The sequence below is a fragment of the Macaca mulatta genome, chromosome 13 (assembly GCF_049350105.2).
Source record: "Macaca mulatta isolate MMU2019108-1 chromosome 13, T2T-MMU8v2.0, whole genome shotgun sequence".
Taxonomy (NCBI): domain Eukaryota; kingdom Metazoa; phylum Chordata; class Mammalia; order Primates; family Cercopithecidae; genus Macaca; species Macaca mulatta.
In genome coordinates this window covers 68,646,384-68,666,995 of record NC_133418.1, presented here as the reverse complement: position 1 = coordinate 68,666,995, position 20,612 = coordinate 68,646,384, and the positions used below count along the sequence as shown (strand labels likewise).

Genomic DNA, 20,612 nt, shown 5'->3' with positions numbered 1-20,612 from the left:
GTGACAGAGAACAGACCAGTGGTTTGCTAGTGCTTAAAGTAGGAGAGGGACTGTAAAGTAGTAATGTCAGACAATTTTTGGGGTGCTAGAATTATTACCCTGACTGCAGTGTTGGTTCCATGAGTCTATACCTGTAGTAAGATTCATAAAACTATACACCAAAATAAGTCAATTTTACTGTGTTAATTTAACAAATAATTTATGATTTTAGGGGGAATAGAGAAAGACATGATGTCTCTTTCAGGAATTTAATGACATCCCAGTATGGTAGGCAGTGAGGTTTTAAACGTGTGTTGAGTTGAATCTATTATGGAATTTCTGTGCAGGTTGGAAATGTCAGGAAGACATTTATTTTTGCTTGCTGTGCATAATGAAGGAATGAAGGAAGGATGGGTTCAATTTTACCTTTGGTTTCACATATAACAACCAGAAATCATAGGATAATATAATGAGTTAACAATACTCATAAATTTCTTTTTGAAATCTCTAAACCTCATCACTTATTAACTTTCTGATCTCCACTGCATTTCAGAAATGAATTGCATCTGGATTCTGAGTCTGAGATGCCCGAGATGGGAAGTGGTTGGGTCAAAAGTGGGAGTTCACCTTCCTTTATACAGCACATCAGCTCTTCATATCCTACCATCTGAAACTAATTTGTTGTACGTAATTTATTCCATAAAGTTGCTGGAATAAACAATGCATGCAAAGCTCCTTAGATATGTATTCAGCAGGGACCTACTTGGCTGTCTGTGATTTTCAGCTCTCTCAGTGCTTTCAGATGTACCATCCAGCACTTAGGATGTCATGTGGGTTCTCAGAGGGCCTATTATGTATAAACTAGGGTACTTGTGTGGGTGGTTTGCTATCTGTAATTGACATGACATGGGCCATGGTCCCCATTCCCGAGTTGTTCCTCTGTCTGGTTCAGTGAGGTAGTAATGGGGAACAGACATGCCCATCCTGTACCTCTGGTCCAGATAAATACAGCAGGATTGGGATTGTTTGGTCAAATGTGTGAGAAGTTACAGTGTGGTTTGTCATTTGTCTCCCAGGAAATGAAAGGCACCTCAGATGGTGCATTTTTCACTGTGGAAATTAGTTTCTGGGTGTAGCCCAGCTTCACTTCTGTGATGTGGATGCAAAAGCATTTTATAAAGTTCCTCATAAATGCTTCCACCTCTCATCCTTAATGCTGTGAGCTTTGCTGGGTGATGGCATGATATAGAGAATAAGACACAGTTGACTTCACAGCCCTCACAAATTTCTTTATAGTCCTTCCAACACAGCACTCTGAAACTACACATTTCAAGTTTCATTTTGCCTCTTTCAAAGAGGGTCTGTCCTAGAGCCACTATGGGCCACTTACAGTGTTCTTTCTCTCAAAAATCCAAATTTTCATTTTGTGCCCATAATTTCAAAGCAGCAGGCTTAAATGATTCCCTTCTGAATCCTATTCCATCATAGTCACTTTAAGATAGAAAGTACAGATAATTACAGAATATCTTAGAATAGTTGTCAGTTCTACACCTATTGTCTTGAGTTTCTCCTTGTAGCAAAAGAATTGTCCCCTCTGCAGGAATCATACTTGAAGGACTCATACTTGAACTTTGGTACGTGGTTTTCTCTTGCCTTATATTTCTGGAGGCCAGAAGTCCTTATGTTTTAGAGAAATATTTTGTGAGCTTCTTCTATGTACCAGGAACTGTTCTAAGTACTGAAGAAATAAGACAAAGTCACAGGCTTTGTGGAGTGGGGGAAGAAAGGGGATGGACAAGGAAATAAAAAGATAATTTCAGAGCCTGTGAAATACTGGGAAGGAAATAAAATATGCAGTAATATAGTGATTGTAGGGGTGGAGAGAGTGCATTATTTTAGATGACAGGTGGCCATGGAAGGCTACTTTGAAGAGGTCACGTTTGAGCTGAGTCCAGAAACAAGCCAATGCAAAGATTGAAGAAAGAACATTATAGAGGAGGAGGCTGTTTATGCATCAGGCAACAGGCAGTTTTCATGTTTGAGGGGTGGAGGTCTCACTATTATACCTAATAATCATCATAACAATAAATACCTAATAATAATAAACAATTAACTGTTCCCTCTCCTTAAAACCCTGGGCTGGGTAGGTTTGAAGGTCCTGGTGTCTAATACAGGATTACTTCTACCAGGGAACATATGTCACAATTCTGTTAAATTGGGGACTACCGTTGTCCCTGCTTCTGTAGCTGGTCATAAGTCCTATGTTGATCATCATTACATTAATTCTATGTTCCACCTATTCCATGTTCCCTTGCCCTCTGCCAGAATCTTGGCTGGTCAGAATTTTTTACTTGGTGGGGTTAATCTAACCTTATGCCTATGGGATACAAGTTCCTAGTGATCTTATCTTTATTAGGTTACCGCAATTTCCCATTGATGAGTATTTTTGGGCATAGGACTACTGAGCTGTGTACCACGAAATCCCCTGGCTCCCAGACACGGTCTTCCTTGCCTCTACTGTGCTGCAGCAATCTGATTTACCCTTGGTAACTGAGGTGTACTTGCAACTGCCTTGCCCAGTACACCTTGCCTGCTAGTGGTATTAGGAGCCCCAAGGAGTCTCAGCTTCCAATTGAACAGAACAATGTTTGGATATTAACTGTTTTCTTTCCTTCCCTTTTTCTGCTACTTCATTTGAAAGGCATCAGTGGTGACTAACTTCATTTGCTGTGGAGAGATTTCTTTGATCAGAAGCAGTACTATGTGGGATACCATGATGGTGGATAAGGCATTCTGTAGGATGATCATTTTGATGGAAGCAATGCATGCAGAGGAGGAAAATCCAGATCCAGAGTAAGGGATAACTGCAGTAAGGACCAAACACAGCTCATTCCATGAAGAAAGAGGTCCAGTGTAACCAACCTGCTACCGGGTAGCTGACTGATTACTCAGGGAATGGTGTCATATAGGGGAATTGGTGTTGGTCTCTGCTGGCAGATTGGGCACTCAGTGGTGACCATGGTTGGCTTGCCCTTGGGAAGTAGAAATGCCTGTTGCTGGGCCCATGCCTACCCCCATATTGCCATCATGGTCACTGTTCATGAGCCCACTGGGTGATGACAGAGGTGCTTGGGGAAAGAGGCTGACTGGTATCTGTAGAACAGGTCATCTTATCCACTTGATTATCAAAATCCTCTTCTGCTGAGGTCACCCTTTGATGAGCATTCATATAAAACACAAATATTTTTACATATTTTTGCCCACTGAGAGAGATCTATTCATATTCCTCTCTCTAAATTTGTTACCAATTTTCCAATCATGTTCCTTTTAAGCTCTTGAGCATCCCGATAAACCATTAGCTATAGCCATTCACATTGTACATAGTTGTACATCCGGCCATGTTTCTTAGTAAGCAAAGTGCACAACTAGGTATTCTTCTCACTGGGCAGATTTCCCTTCACCACTGTCCTTCAGGGATATCTCACAAAAAGCACTCAGTAAATGAGTGAGAATAACATGCCCAAATAAGAAATACATTGCCTTCAAAATCCAAAGAGGCCCAACAGGCATTATGCCTCTTTCTTGGTTGTAGGTGGGGTCAGATGCACCTTGGAAGGGATATCACAACATGCCCCACAACACTGGACCCCTAGAAATTTCACTGAGGTAGAAGGCCCCTGAATTTTTGTCAGTTTATTTTCTACCCTCTTATATGCAAATGTCTTACCAGTAAGTGGTAGAGTAGTTGCTACTTCTTGCTCACTAGGTCCAATCAGCATAATGGTATAATGTAATGAACTAGTGTGATATCTACCTGTGAGGTAGAACAGTGAAGGTATATTGCTATCCTTGCCAGCTGAAAGAAAACTGCTTCTGGGGGTCTTTACTAATAGGCGTTGAGAAAAATGTGTTTGACAGGTCAATAGCTGCATGACACATACCAGGGAATGTGTTACCTTGCTCAAGCAATGAAACCATACCTAGTACAACAGCTACAGTTAGAGTCATCACTTGGTCAAGTTTGTGATTATCTGCTGTCATTCTCCAGGATCCATCTGTCTTCTGTACAGGACAAATAGGAAAAATGAATGGGGATGTGGTAGGAGTCATCACCTCTGCATCTTTCAAGTCCTTAATGGTGGTGCTAATCTCTGAAATCCCTCTAGGGATGTGGTATTGCTTTTGGTTTACTACTTTCCTAGGTATGGGTAGTTCTAGTGGCTTCTGTTTGACCTTTTCCACCTTAATAGCCCTTACTCCAGAGTTCAGGGAACCAGTGTGGGGATTCTGCCAGTTACTGAGTATGTCTATTCCAAATATGCATTGCAAAATGGAGAAAAAAAACCACAGGATGGCTTTGGGGACCCACTGGACACACTGTGACATAGGCCTGAATTAAACTGATTTCTCCTAAGCCGCTACTCTGACTAGTGGGCTATAGTGACTTTTGGATCTCCTGGAATTAATGTTAGTTCGGAGCCTATGTCTGGTAATCTCCAAAAGGTCTGATTCTTTCCGTTTCCCAAACTCACAGTTCCCTTAGTAAAAGGCCATGGATCCCTTTGGGGTAGGCTGAGAGAAATATTATTAATTTTTGGCAGCGTATCAAGGTCTTTCTTCAAGAGTACCTGGCTTCCCCTTCATTCAAGGGGTTCTGGGTCTGTAAACTAGCTTACGTCTGGGAATCGACTGAGTGGCTGTGACGCTCTTTATGGTTCAGGTTTGACTTTTATTCATTTGACGTAGAACTTTTCTGCTTATACAGATCAAGTAATAAATTAGTAGGCACCCTAACTATTCACTTCTATAAACACCATGATCAAATAGCCAATGCCATAGGTCTGTGTGAGCCAGGTTATTTTAACTGCTGCTTCGATTCTGCTGTTCATTCTGGTAATCATGCTTACCATGCCTTTGGGGGTTGAATGCTGCCACTTGGCCCCTCCCATTCCAGAATCTAACTATTCGCATTGCATTTAGGTTTCCCAGTTCAGTAACTGCAGTTCCCATTGTGAAGTCTGGCCTATAGAAAAGAGCAATCACAGAGCTCTTCAAGGATGCTGGGGCTCCGTTCACAAATTTATTTCTTATAATTACGATGAACGATATGTTTACTGGACCATTCTAGGATGGGTTAGTAGGTCTTAAATGAAAAATCCACTCTAACATTCCAATTGTCCTAAGCCTTTCAACCCCTTCCTCTACATTAAACTGAGGGATATGGGGCATTTCAAATTTGCTAATGGTGGGCTATCTTTTGATCCATGTTTCAGCCAACCAGTCAACCAACCAACCAGTCAAACAATTATAGCCCTTTCTAATTCCCCAAGCTGAAACCTTAAACACAGAATCTCTGATTAGTGAGCCCATATCAACAAATTTGACCTGATCTTATTTCATGTTCCTTCCACCATTATTCCACACCTTTAATATTCCATTCCATACATGTTCCATGGATTTCTGTATAGGTTAGAAAACCTAAGTACTGTAGTTCTTTTGAAGTACAGCACACCTTGTCATGGGCCACACTTTCTACCTCACCTGTAGATGCCTGCTGGGACTTGAGTCTAATTATAGGTCTAGAAGCAAAGAGGAGTGTGGGGGTGAGTGGCGAGGAGACTCAGCATTGTCTTGCATGGTAACTGCCTCAGGGGAGGTCATTATACTTTCCTCAGGCACTGCAGGGTTAATCTCCTCAGATAGGAGTGGAGAGGACAAAAACTCATCAAAACTTAGAGGCTTAATGTCCCCAGCTTTGTCACTGTCTTCTTACATATGACTATTCTAACATTCAGGATCCCCTTCCTTCTCCATCAATCCAATCCAAGAATTGCATATATTGGTCTGGAATGCAAGGAATAGTCAGGCTAGAGATATAAATTTGTGATTCATTAACATATAGATAGTATTTAAAGATATGAAACTAAATACCTAATCCCTACTTTCCTTCAGAAGAGACTAGGTGGAGAAAAGGCCTCAAGACCTAACTAGAAGGGTTTCTAAACTTTCATATTCAGATATAACTATTTCTCTGGAAAGGAGAGTTAAAATGATGATTTCTGATACAAACCACTCATTTCTCATTAATCCACTTGTTATCCAAATAATTTCTGGAGCCCACTATGTGCCAGGAAATGGTAGTAGGGATCACACAGTGAACACTATATAGTTCCAGCTCTCAGGTACCTCTACTCTGGTAGAAATGACAGACAATAAAAAACTCCAAACAAACAAATATATAACCAAATGTCAGGCAGTGATAGACACATTTAAGAAAAATAAAGCCAGATAAGGGGTAGCAAGTGATGGATTGGAGGGGCTGTTTTAAATAGGGCAGTGGGGAAGGTGTTTCTTAAAAAGTGTGGAGACAAAGTAAGAGCTAGCTATGTAAATGTCTGGAGAATGAAACAGAGTTGGTTGGGTATGGCAGGCAAGGAAGAATGGAAGGAACCAATAGAATGAAAAGCTAAGGGTCTGATCTGTAAGGGTGGGTAGGGAGAGAAAAAAAGAGTGAGGGAGAGAGGAAACTGGCGAGGTGGGAGGAAAGGAGGAGGAAAAGAGATATAGATAAGCCAAATGGGCTGGGGCTTTTAAGGGTTAGAAAATAGACATTGAGAGGCTCAGGAACAACTATGGGGGCATTAAGAACCAGAAGAGATTCCTAGAAGTAGTGCTGAAAGTTATAAATTGTTTTTATGCTCTTCTTCAGATATAAATAGAAGTGGAAACTATTTTTTGAATGACTTATGGCCATTGGCCTGTATTTCTTTTTAATGCAACACTCCACTGAAACTGGGCCATATGGTTTATATTTGAGTTATATTTAATAAACATTAAATTTATGTTTCACATTACCTGCAGGAAAGTGAATTCAGAGATCCTGCATAGTAGCCTTTTCTCCCTTCAGGGAACATATTCAGCTAAGTCCATAAAATAGATATACATAACATCTGTACAGTATATAGTGTGATAGTTGTCAGAATCAAAATGGTGTTGCTGTGCCAAAAAAAAAGCCCTCTGCCAAATTGAGCTGGGAAAGGACATGAAGAGAGGATTCTCATTCATAAATGCCAGAAAACAGAAACTATCACAAAAGACTGCAAAAACTGCAACCTTGCACAAGCTTCTGCTAGGACCTCTGCTCAGCAGCTGCCTGTCCAACCTTGGGCTGGTGTCACTCTTTTTATTGATCCTTGTAGCCAAAGATAATTATCTCAAAACAATTAGGTAATCCTCCTCATTTTTTCTTTAAAAATCTTTGCTTTCGTTTACCTTTCTGAACATGCAATAGTTTACTATGGCACATGTATTCCCACTGGAATGCAATGACTTATTCCCAAATACGTATCCTATTTTTAAGAAAGCTTCTCTCTGATTGTCATTTAAGTTGATATAAACGGCATCCCGAAGTGGGACCTGAGAAAGGATCACTATCAGAAGGAACAGGTGATTTCTGGGACTGGTATGCAGTTCTCATTTGAGACTTTTGAGCTTTCTGCTTCCATGGCTCACTTCTGCCCTCGTAAGTCTTTTCTCAGGCTGAGCCTCCCTCTTTTGGTAGAAATTCTTGACTTTATTCAGGATTTGGTTTGATTACAAGGCCACCTTACATAAAAGACCTTACATCCCTTTTATGATGATAGGATGTGTGTGTGTGTGTGTGTGTGTGTGTGTGTGTGTGTGTGTGTGTGTGTATGTTTCTGACAAGTCATTTTTGGTATAAAAGACAGGTGTCCTTTTGGTTTGAGTAATCTTGTTTCTGTAGAGTTTGCGTTCTGTCTTTGAGGCACATGTTACCTGGTGAATTTACTTTTGGTTCTTTCCGTGTGTCTAGTTGAATATTTTTTTTCATCTGTACACCTGGGTTAACAGTTTTGTGAATACTCTTATCTTAATTTCATTTTAGCTTGGTTATGTGCATCTGTAAATTATTTCACTCCTTTCCCTTGCTTGCTTCTAAAAATCTTCCAAGAGTAAAAATAAACATCCTAAATGGTGTGTGCTGGATGGCTAATTAAAAGCCACTAGTGCTGTTGCCACCATCTAAAACATCAGTACAAACTCATGACATTCTGTAACAGGATTTATAGGATGTTCTTTGCTCATCAGAGATTAATAAGAAACAGAATGGGATCCTTAAACATTAAGGTATACGAGGTCTTCTGGGACCCCAGACAGCTATATTAAGGCCCATAATTGTGCACGTTTCTAAATGGCCTATACATGTGCACATTTCTAAACTGATGAGCAAATTACATCAGGGAAGATTCAGAGCCCAGATGGTCATTGTTCAAACTGTCTAAAAACCTCTAGAACGATATGGGTAACATGTAGAGCTTTCCAAGTTATCTATCTCTATTTTTTTTTCTGCCTATTTTGAATATGCTGATTTTTCTATAGGTGCTGAGATAAAACTTAGTGATTGTGGCATTCTAGACAACACTAAAAAAAAAAAAAAAAAAAAAAAAAGAAAGAAAAAAGAGAAAAGAGAAAAAAAAAACCCTAGAGGACTTTCAAATTAATGACTTTACAAATTACAACAGCTTCATGGTAACCAACAATCTAAACCTAAGAGTAATCCCTTTTAATGTACATTTAGGTGTGTCTAACAATTGCTCAGGGCAATGTAGCAGTTAATTGAAAGATTGATAGTCTGTAACTACATAAATGTACATAAAACTTAGGCTCTCAGATCAAACAGGTCAAAATCTCGAGCTCAGAGTAATAATATAAGGTGTCTCTGTCTGTCATAAATATTTCATTGCCTGACATGCAGGGGCCAAAAAGAAAAAGCCGCCCCCCCCCCAAAAAAAAAGCTTGCTAAAATGCTTCCCTACCCACATTAACTAGTCAAGCAAACCAGAAGAGCAAATGAAAAGAGTGATTTGTTACTGAAAATTCAAGGCCACTTGGAAATCCATTTTTCTTGTACAATTCAGCCAGTTCTAGCTAAAATGTAAACATTGAAAATTTAACCCTAAACTTATTTGAAACTAAAAAAGGGATAAAAAGATTTTTTTTTTTTAAAAATCAAACTACTACAGAAACTGCTTTACCCAAAATTTTGGTCCATAAACTTCATTAGATTATGTATCAGGAGAAATAATAGTTTTAGCCACATAAATGGATTATATTTTGTCAGGAATGTAATATGGATCCAATTGTCTTTTATAAGCCAGTGAGTTTGTATCTTTCACTGTCTTGTGACTAAAATTCTAAAATGAAAGCTATAAGATCTTTGTGTACATATGTGTTTAGGTATGTTTACACATATGTGTATGTATCATGTTATATGTTGTGTCTATATTTTAAAATCTAGTATAGTCGGACAGAAATCCCTTAGGAAATTCTATTCAGATTGACTTAGATAAATGGAGCACTCATATAAAATATATGGTAATTAACCCAAATGCCTTTTAGTTCATGTGACTTAAGCAAATCTTTAAATAGGCTAGTTTTAAAATCATTGGTAAAATAAAAATAAAAATGTCTTCAAAATTGTCTATACATTTTTCCCAGGGTCTACTGGTCAGACAGTTTCATATTTGTCTCTGCTGGATGTTTTAAGGTGTCAAGGTTTGACACAAAGGTTATAAGACTAAACCCAGCCTAAAACAGAATGATCTTTCTTTGTGTAATTGCTTGATAAGACTATTTTAATATTGTTGGCTTAATAAAAACAGCTGTATTTATCAGCAAAATACCCCTATATTTAACTTTAAGATTCTTATTTAGGTGAGCACCTGATATTCACAGGTTAAAAAATGGTTAACGAGAAAATAACCTGAAATGATGACTAGAACTTTTTCTAATATCTGTTTTCATAAGTAATTTTCATAAATTTTTAAAAGATAAATAAATTAGGTAATGTGAAAGAGATAAATGTTTATAACTAAATTTTCATGTAATTTGAGATTTTAAAGTTATGTTTTGTGGAATTAATAGATATAAATTACATGTCTGGATGAAAATTTCCAAATAAATTAAACCAATAAAAATCTGCTTTCTCTTTATAGCTGGGAACGTTAGTTGTATTACCAAGGCTTTGACTGGAATATCATATTTGAAAACGCACATAGAATGCCTGGCTTCAAAGCTGATTTTCAACTTTGAAGTGAATAGATTAAAGATGTCACTTCCTGACAGGTCCAGGAACCTTAAGACTGTAGATAAAACTAAAGTCTGCTTTGGCTTGGCTTCCTAGCCTCAAGAGGTTTTTAAATTTGAGATTCCTAAGTGACCAATTTAGAAAGAAAAAGTTATGTTTCTAAAGAAGTTATAGTACACCTGTTATGTAGTGAATTATTTCAAGTCCTTGTTATCAGCCTATAAACTAGACTAGATCATGAATTCTCCAGATCCCTCCAATTCAACTTTTTTTTTCTTGAAATTATTAAAAATTGAACTTCTCTTCCTGAAGCTTCATAAGCTGAAACTAGATGAATTTTAAGAAACAAGTCTCATGCCTGATGTAAGGGTCCCAGAAAAAGTTCACCAAACTCTCCAATTCCTTAACCAGAGATATTTAAACTGAAAACCAGGACAAGAAGTTGAAGTTGTTACCCCGTAGAGAGCTTTTCCGAAGATGTCAGAACAAGATTCCATATTATGATGAGACTCTTACCCCTCTTAATGTCTACCTTTTTCTTTTGGCAGGATAATAGTCCTTTGATTTATTCCATTGGTTGTCTGTAAGCATAGGTTTCATGGCTTTAAACTACATGCAAACTGGGATTATCATATTACTGTTAATCTTACTTTGAATTTCCCTTTCTTGAATTTTGTATCTGTTACTCATTACATTTTTTCAGAAATACAACTTCTAACAGAATAATGCTGTGCTGGCACTTTGAAGTGATAGCCAAAGGTTACAAAACAGACAAAACTGAACTTAATAATGAACTGCTGGTAGACTTAGCCTGAGAGCCTCTCCCTTCAAACCTTCTTTGTTGCTCAAATGTGGCTTTAAAAGGGCTTTAACACCGATTCCCAGCTGCTATTCACACCCTCCTATATGAGACCAGACCAGCAACCTGGGCCAGATCCAGCCAGGCCAGGCACTGAGGGATATCAAAATTTAAATATAGGATAATTGATCAGTGATGTTTTTGGAGAAAGATATTGATCAAAAAGGGGGAAATGTAAAAGTTGTCAGAATAAAAATAGAGTAACTCGTGTTAAAAAAACTACCCTGACAAACAGAGCTGGGAAAAAAATATGAAGAGAAGGTTCTCATTCATAAATGCCTAATAACAAAAACTATCACGAAAGACTTTGCAAAAACCAGAACCTTGCACAAAAAAATAATTCTTTAAAGACATTTGCCAAATAAGTGCCTGCCCAACCTTGGACTAGTGCCACCATTGTTACTGATCCTTGTAGCCAAGGATAATTATCTTAAAACAATTATCTGATCCTCCTCAATTTTCCTTTACAAACCTTTGTCTTCCTTTACCTCCCTGAATATGTGCATAGTTTACAATGGCACATGTATTTCCATTGCAATGCTCTATTTCTGAATAAATATCATTTTCTTTCAGAGAGCCCTCCTGTTATGTAGGTAAACAATACTATATGGTAAGTATCCACAAAATTTACATAATTACTTGTGTCCAATAATGTTCAATCCATATCAAAGCATATTTATTTCAAGACTGTTGCTCTTCTGAAAACTCTTGATTTTATGAAGAAGAATAATATAAATTAGGTTTTTAGTTGTTTACTTCCCTTTTTATAGTGTGTAAAGTTCCTTAGGAAGTGACTTTGGTTTTTTTTGGTTTGTTTGTTTTTTTTGAGACAGAGTCTCACTCTGTTGCCCAGGCTGCAGTGTAGTGGCATGATCTCAGCTCAGTGCAAACTCTGCTTCCTGGGTTCAAGCAATCCTTGTGCCTCAGCCTCCCAAGTAGCTGAGATTACAGGCGTGCACCACCATGCCTAGCTAATTTTTATATTTTTAGTAGAGACAGGGTTTCACCATGTTGGCCAGGCTGGTCTCAAAATCCCGACCTCAGGTGATCTGCCCGCCTCGGCCTCCCAAAAGTGCTGGAATTACAGACGTGAGCCACCGTGCCTGTTTTGTTTTGCTCACTGCTTTATCGCAAGTGCTTAGAATAGTACCTAGCACAAAATAGGTGTTCGATAAATGAATTAGTGCGTGAAGTATAATGAACTTACTAGTCAAGCCACCTTGACCTTCCAACCAGAAAATTCTGGAAATATATGTGAATTTAGACTCGTTGAAAGTAGAATTTAACATGTTATTGTTATTATTTTTTAGAGACAGGGTCTCACTCTGTTGCCCAGGCTGGAGTGCAGTGTCATGATCATAGCTCACTGACACCTCTAACTCCTGGGCTCAAGCAATCCTCCCACCTCAGCCTCCCAAATAGCTGGGACTATAGGCATGCACCACCATTCCTGGTTATTATTATGTTTTTACAGATGGGGTCTTGCTATGTTGCCCAGGCTGGTCTGGTCTCAAACTTCTGGGCTCAAGCAATCCTCCTGCCTTGGCCTTCTAAAGTCCTAGGATTACAGGAGTAAGCTGCCATGCCCAGTTACTATGGTATTTTTTAATAATAATGACTTTGTAGCACTTTTTCTTACAGTAATATTTATTTTAGTGCTACAAGTGGGAAATAATCCTTATTCCAATAGCAATACCTATTTAATCTCCATAAACACTTAAGTTAAAAAAATAACAAAGATAAACCAATAAAAAGTTATTCATTTTTCTCCCAAAATAGAAAAATGACCAGCAACTTTTAGGTTGTTTTACTGGTAATGTATTTAGCAAAGAAGGTACAAATGTATCATAGGCATAAACATGCAATTAGATTTGTACTTCTGGTTTCAGTGATAAGTCCACAAGAATGGTGGTAAATGATAGGTGTTTCAGCATCTTGGGATCACCTCCCTTGTAGAAACATTTCTCTTCAGGGTTAAATTAAGACTGAGTATTTTATTGGATGACCATGAACACATCACAGCAAATCTAACTTGAGGTATTTACTGGTGCTTGTTTAGATGCTGAAGGCAATGCATTAGGAACTGATGGTGACTGATTCTTATCCAATCAGTTCCTGATGCAGTATCTGCGACATCAAAAACTATGTAATAATTATATTAAGTATCATTTGTTTCCAAATGCAGCAACTTTATTCTCTTTTGTTCCTTCATATGAAATTTGCAATTTAAAAAACTCCTTTTAAATGTCAGTTAATAAAGCAATCCAAAGTCATACTAACAAGTAATTTCCCCAATTTACCAAGACAGATATATTACAATATAATGTGTATGACTAACTTAGCATAAACACTTATTTCATGGCAAACTATTGTGGTAGTGTGAATAAGCATTTATAAAGGGTTTTTTAAAACTAGCTTTTTTTTTTTTTGAGACGGAGTCTTGCTGTGTTGTCCAGGCTGGAGTGCAATGGCACGATCTCAGCTCACTGCAACCTCTGCCTCCTGGGTTCAAGTAATTCTCCCACCTCAGCCTTCTGAGTAGCTGGGATTACAGGCACCTGCCACCATGCCCGGCTAATTTTTATATTTTTAGTAGAGATGGAGTTTCACCATGTTGGCCAGGCTGGTCTCGAACTCCTGACCTCAAGTGATCCACCCACTTTGGCTTCCCAAAGTATTGGGATTACAGGCATGAGCCACTGCACCCAACCTAAAAACAGCTTTTCTTAAGCCACTCAGTCTGTTTTTAAATGATAATTTAAAAAATATTAAAGCCCTCAAGTGGATTTGAATGAGAAAATTCTGATGAATTGTTTAATTTTAGATTCATTGATTAGGATGAACTGTATTTCATTTTCAAGATAACTTTATTATGTTTTCCCCCTGCCAGCTTTATTGAGGTACAATTGGTATACAGAATCTTCATGCATATAATCTGGTAAGTTTGGACATATATATACACTGATACTAACATTATTACAATCAAGGTAATAAACACATTCATCACTTCCAAAAGTTTTCTTGTTTACTATGTTACTTTAACCACACTAGAATTCTAGCTCACTGAAATGATAAAGTTAGAATTAGAATTAGTACATATGGGAGGCACGTAACAACTTGAAGAATGTGGTGGCCAAATCTATAATTCTGAGAGCGTTACTGGTTTTCTACCTTATTAATAATTTTGCGGGCCATCTTTTGGAGAATCTCTCATTAGAAAATTCTAGTTGATCCTCTAGAATGCCTCCAAATATAGAATGAATGAAGGAGTCTAATATTACTTAGCAAATCCATCATTCTGTCCGGTGGGACTTCTAGTTTACATGGGCTGTTTTAGACATAAGGGGTAGGAAATAATTGGGTAGGGAATTCAGAAGTAGAATAGAGGTGGAGCTGAGAGGTGAAGATCATAGAAATGGAGACTGAAGAATCCACTTTTGGCTTTCTGTCTCATTTATTTGGATTCCAAATAGGCTTGAGAATTAAGGTTAATAATATTTTCATTTTACGGATAGTGAAAATTTGGAGTACATTAAAGTATCTTAGCGGCATATTTTCTGGCTTATTGTTTCTCTTTCTAGAGGTCTTATCTATGATCAAATATAGTATCTCAATTTTTTACCAGACATTTCCCTAAGATCTGTGTGTCTTTTCTAAAGGGTATGCAAATGAAGCCAAAGGTCTTACAAGCAGAGTGGTCTTGGAAACCCTAAAAACTCCTGAAGAAGGAGCCCCAGGAGGAGGCCCTGAGAAGCCAGTTCATCATGATGTTCTCCTCTAGCTAGTTTTGTCTGTCTGTAGGTATAGTTTCTGGGTTTTGTAGCAAAATTTGACAGATTAGGGACTTGGGTTAACAACTCTTGTGGTGGTTGGGAAACCAGTTGGTATTGTGTCATTTGCGTGCTGGGATGAACTGTGATAAGTGAAAGTAGGTGAAGAATAGGCTTTAGGAAGATTTGATTGTTGCAAATATGCTTTATGTGATCTTCCTCAGGTAGTGTCATTAATTAAAAATAACAGGGCGCAGCCTCGTCATAATTTTAGGCTTCTTTTGGCTGTTATCTGGAGTGTCCAGCGTAAGACTGCAAGTTTTAAAAGCCCCAAGGACTGGGATACAGTTGGCTGGGATGATTGGATATTAAAATGTCATCTTTCATTACAAACTACTGCAGGGAATCAGATGGGGAAGGAGAGATTCATCAGGGTGGGTGAAAAGGTCCTCTAGGCCAGTGGTTCTCAAAGGTGAGCAATAATCCAGAGGCTTGTTAAAATATAGATTGCTGAGACCCACACCTAGAGTCTCTGATTTAGTAAATCTGGGATGGGGCCCAAGAATTGGCATCTTTAACAAGTTCTCTAGTGATATGGTCCAGGGACCATAATTTTAGAACCAGTGCCCTACCCTAGTCAGAGACTATTTGGGTTATTGGAAACAGGTGATCTTAATTAAACAGGACCTTGGTAAGTGAATGTGATGATCTAGAAGGAAAAAGGCCAGAACTGAGCACCTATAGAAGTTCAAGTCCTAGTAATTATTGTAGTTCAAGAATGTTGCTTGTTGAATGTCACTGTATTATTATAGGTCTTTAAGGAGTACATTTGTAACTTCCTGTTTTCATTTCCTGTCACCACAGAGAAATCACAGAACAGAAACTCTGCTTTTCTCTGGCCAACTAATCATTACTCGAGTTTGGAAATATAACTAACACGCCTGCAGACAATTCAAAATGATAGTAAACAATACAACTGAGATTGGCCACTATAAAACAGAATCCTAAAATTCAGGTCACAGTTTAGAGCATTGTATAAGCTGAAAAGTATTTCCCCAGTAATTGAGGTGTCTATAATAGAACTAAAAAGCAGAGGGTCACCCTTTCCAGGTATTTCTAGAGTTTTTCCAGAGAGATCCTCCTGGTATGTCCATGCCAGGTGACAAGCCCAAATTGAGTACCTTGCAGGGTTACTGATCCTGAGGGGCTTGTCTGATATAGAATTAAGTCTGTAACCAGAAAAGTTCTTTCTGTCCTGCTCTACTTTAATGATAGACAGCTCTGGCTTGAATAAGATGGTTATAGAGACTCATCTTTAGGAGTTTAATGGTGAATCTTGCAGTGATCATTAAAAACAAGCCATTTTTGTTTATTTTGTTTTGCTATTGTTTTGGTTGGGCTGAGGGCAGGCTGCCAAAGGAGGGCAAAGGTGGGACTTTCTGAGCATTCAAGAACTGTTCATCATTTGGTGGTATAGCATGGGGGAGGGCCACAGAAAACTCTAATTTGGATTTCCACAGAAGACAAACATTTTGAGCCTGGGGCCATCTTTACCAGGCAGAAATAGAATTCAGGTTTTCAACAAAAGCTCAAGATCACAGATTCAGCAGACATCTAAGGTCTAGTCCTGCAGACTGGCAGTAGGTTCTGCTTGTTTGCTCTGATTAAGAGGCTGGCTGCCTCTACCTTGGCTTTCATAGTCTTCATGGTATAGGTGGAAAAGGGATAATAAGTGCCATGCCGTAGGTGCTGGTGAATGAGATGATGAGCTGAGAATGCTGAGGACTTAGTTCCCAGGAGCCCTAACAAGGTCTTGGGTCATGAGCAAGACAGAGCCTCTTTACTAAAAGGCTGGGAATCCTGTTGCACTCTATTTTTACTGAAGACTGGCATAAACCCAGTCTAACAAATGATATTTTGAATGTCTCATTGATAGAGATGCCAAATCCTTCACTTATTTTGATGCTAATTACTACCAGGCTGTAATTCTAAAGTTATTAAGCTTTAAAAGAAAAGTCAGAGTCTATGTGTTGAAAGGATAAGTGATTTTCTTTTTTTCTTGAAACAGTGACTCAAGCTGTTGCCTAAAGGAGTTGTGGCTCCTGATTCCTGAGCTAGTTTCCTTTTTGTTCTTTCATACTAGCTTTCCTCTTGGTTGGAATCTGCCTATCCTGTGGCCTTACATTCCTAAAGTTAAATGACAAGGAAGTTATTTGCAGTTCACAATAACCATTTTTCTTTAAAGTTTATACATGGTTAGATTCTAAGAAAAGTCTATTAAGCTATGTTACTGGTAAATAAGTCATGCCACTTCTCTAATTAAAACTCTTCAATTGCTTCTGAAGTCCCTCACATTAAAACCCCAAATTCTTACCATAGTCTACCCAGCTCTACCCTCCAATCCTCTCCTTCCAGATTTTCTCACTGCACTCCAACCACAGCTTCCCTGTTGAGCTCAAATACAGTGATTCTCACCTTTGGCTGCACATTATAATCCCCTGGGTACCTCTTAAACAGTGATGCCCAGACACCATCCCAGACATTCTGAGTTCATTTATCAGTGACACAGCCCTTGATACTGACATTTTCAAAAGCTCCCTGTGCCTCTAAGTGCAGAGAGCACTGGGAACATCTGGAGACTGCAAGAGTGCACTGAGTGTACACACAAGGCAACAAGCATGGTTCCTGATGCATCATATGTACTCAGCTATTCAAAAAATGTTTCCTACTCTGTTTAATTACATGTATCTTCTTCCGTTTTTGAAAAATGGTCACCAAAAACTGGAATTGGGAATTTTTTCATGTTTGGAAAAATGGTTATTTCAACTAGCAGGAGGATACAGACAACATTTAGAAAGTTTCAGCAGCTTAAAAGAGCCCTTAATGAGTCCTGAAAATTAATACGAAGTGCTCTCCTTACCAGAGGTAAGTTATTTCCTGGCTTATGGTTCAGTATTTGTGCTGTTAGTATGTGAATAACTAGTTCTCAAACTTACCTCCTACTGCTCAACATCAATTTCTGGCAAGGAAATCTAATAGGTCATACTAATGTGCCTTGATACAGAAATGCAATTAAAAAAATTTTTTTTTTTTTTTTTGGAAATGGGAGTCTCGCTCTGTCGCCCAGGCTGGAGTGCAGTGGTGCGATCTCGGCTCACTGCAAGCTCCTCTTCCCGGGTTCAGACATTCTCCTGCCTCAGCCTCCCTAGTAGCTGGGACTACAGGCGCCTGCCACCACACCCAGCTAGTTTTTGTATTTTTAGTAGAGACGGGGTTTCACCGTGTTAGCCAGGATGGTGTCAATCTCCTGACCTCATGATCCGCCCGCCTCGGCCTCCCAAAGTGATGAGATTACAGGCGTGAGCCACTGTGCCAGGCCCAGAAATGTAATTTAATCAAACTGAGATATACAGACTTCTCTTCCTGAGAATACCTGAGGGGATATGTGCCAGTCAAGACTTTGGAAATAGCATTTTAATAATTTTTGTTGTTAAAGTTAATCCCACTTTTAATTATAAATGTGGTTCACATGATTTGTTTTGTGTTACTGGGCGAATGAGGAGGATAACTGGCCTTGATTTTTCACCCTGAAGAATGACATTTGTTCTTATTCTTTTTGCAGAAAAGAATTATCTGTTTCCAGGGATCGCTGATAATTAGAGTTGGGTACAGCTCCAAAGTTTCGTGGCAACCTCAGCCTAAGCCATAGTTGATTCTAAATTTCAATATTATTTAGGGCAGATGAATGTGAAACACAGAAGGAATGAGGAAGGGTGATTAAATGTGATAATCTGGGGAGTTGAAGTTTGAGGAGGGCCTGGCAGGAGATCGTCCTCTTTTAGACTGTTTGGAATTTGATGGAGTAGCACCCACAAAGAGAGTGGGAGGAGCTTTCAGAGGGAAAACATTTTAGGTTCAGTTTCTAACACCCAAACTCCTTGGCTGCAATTTTTTAAAAAACCAAGTAGCACCGAAGGAGCGCAGTAAGTAGCAAGTGAATCCAATAAAGGCAAATTAATTCCCAAGGCTGGTTTCCTTTCTGGTACAACAACACTTTAGAAAAAGACTTTAGTAAGATTAAAAGTGGTTGAGCATGAAATAGTAACCATTGAAAACTTTTCCCCCGCCTTGGTCATGAAATAGAAATTTGGTATTTTAGTTTTGGTTGCCATGCAAGTCTTTTGCTTCGCGAGGGCAAGGAAATTGCTCTGTTTAGCGTAATCCCAGAGACCACTGTGAGGGATTGTATGAACATCTCACAGTTGCCAGCTGAGATTAAGCCAACTCACAGCCATCCGCGTTAGACCTGCAGGAGAAAGCGTATGAGCACAGGCACGTGGCTGCGTTAGGTGGAAGCACATCTTCATTCACCGAGTGCAGCAGCAGAAGCCCTGATGTACCCCTCTGCATTTTTCTTGATGAGACATTATCAAGCTACTCCTCTTGCTGAATTGAAACCTCATTTTCACAGATTTCTGGCATATGCTATACTGCATGTATTGTCATAAAAGTATAATATTTGCATTTAGAAAGGATTTACTCTATTTAATCCATATACAGTAAGAAACAGTCAAGTAGGAGTACAGGTGGATGTAAAACCAATCACTAAAAACGGTTTTTTCAACAAGCTTTATAGAGAACTTGGAAATATCAAAGCCAAACACTCTAAAATTTGTCCTCAGACAAGAAAATCAGCAATTACATTGAAAAAGTAATGACCGTATGTATACTCACCAAATGGGCAGATGTGTCAATAGCGGTGGCTGTTACCTTTCATAGATGGGGATGTTCATGTCCTCCCCTCTTGCCCATGTCACTTTGTCGTGGCTTAGTAAGACTGAGCCATGATCTAAGCCCCTCAGTCCACTGGGTGGGGCTAATCAATGGTAGGAATAATGATTAAGAACAGAGGGAAGAGGAAATGCCTTCAGAGTTTCCCCACCATCCGCCGTGGATGGCATCTCAACCTGGGTGAGTGTAAGAATCACACAGGGAACTTGTTGCAAATGTAGATCCCCAGGACCCACCTCTAGATTTTGATTCAGTAGGTCTGGTTTTGTTGGCTGGGATTTGCACTTCGGTAGAGATTTTCCACTGCCTTTCTCCGGCCCTATTTCATACTAAACCATTTCTTCCTTTACATTGTAGACTCCAGCTCTAACAAGTTCTGAAAATCCAGTGAGCTGTATTTGCCCATACTTGGAATCATTTCTTCTTTCTCTCTCCCTCCTCTCTCTCTCTTTCACACACATACACACACACACACACACACACACACACACACCCCTTGTGTGACAGTCACACATTGAATCTTAGAAAACTATCACACTGCCTTCTCTCCCCGCTCTCCTTTTTGTGGCACCTGTAATACACAATGGTGTTTTCTCACATGCTTTCTCCTTCATTGACTGTAGACTTGTAAGTGTTGGCACTATGCTTATTCATCTTTATATCCTCAACTATACTATTCTCAGTTTAGCATATGATGTTTAATAAGTGCTCAATAAAATTTCGTCAAACTAAATCAAATGTTTGTTGAACCAAAGAATTATGGATTTCAGCTCATAACTTGTCCTTAAATAATTGAGACTTGACACAATTAAGAGAGTGATGGTTTACTGAGTTAGAAAAGTGGCTTTTCATTTTAAAAGTCAGGTAAATATAAAGTTACAAAATAATCGAGAAAGAACAATTGAATATAATCTTGTGCCTCATACGAACTCCTAAGTACAAGGCTACTTTTGTAAAATAAGAATGTCTGATCATTAGGATTTAACTTTTAAAATATTGTTCTAAGTTTATTTTCTGGAGTCAAATTGCTCAGGATTAAAAATAAGCAGATTTTATCCTAATCAAAAAACAAGGGCTTCTAAGAGCAACATGAATGATGTTCAGT

At 38.7% G+C, this 20,612-nt stretch overlaps 1 long non-coding RNA gene and 1 other non-coding gene across 6 annotated transcripts in view; both read right to left on the bottom strand.

Moving 5' to 3' along the window:
• Positions 1-20,612, bottom strand: part of LOC144333605 (uncharacterized) — a 90,231-nt gene that overhangs the window by 9,582 nt on the left and 60,037 nt on the right. The window contains exon 4 of one of the 5 annotated variants that reach the window (XR_013402490.1): positions 3,960-4,041. The exons of the other annotated variants lie outside the window; for them this stretch is intronic. This is a non-coding gene — a long non-coding RNA (uncharacterized LOC144333605). The remainder of the gene's footprint in view (positions 1-3,959; positions 4,042-20,612) is intronic. 5 annotated transcript variants of the gene reach the window in all.
• On the bottom strand, positions 18,903-19,012 carry MIR216A (microRNA mir-216a). The gene has a single exon (NR_032453.1). It is a non-coding gene; the product is annotated as a microRNA mir-216a (primary transcript).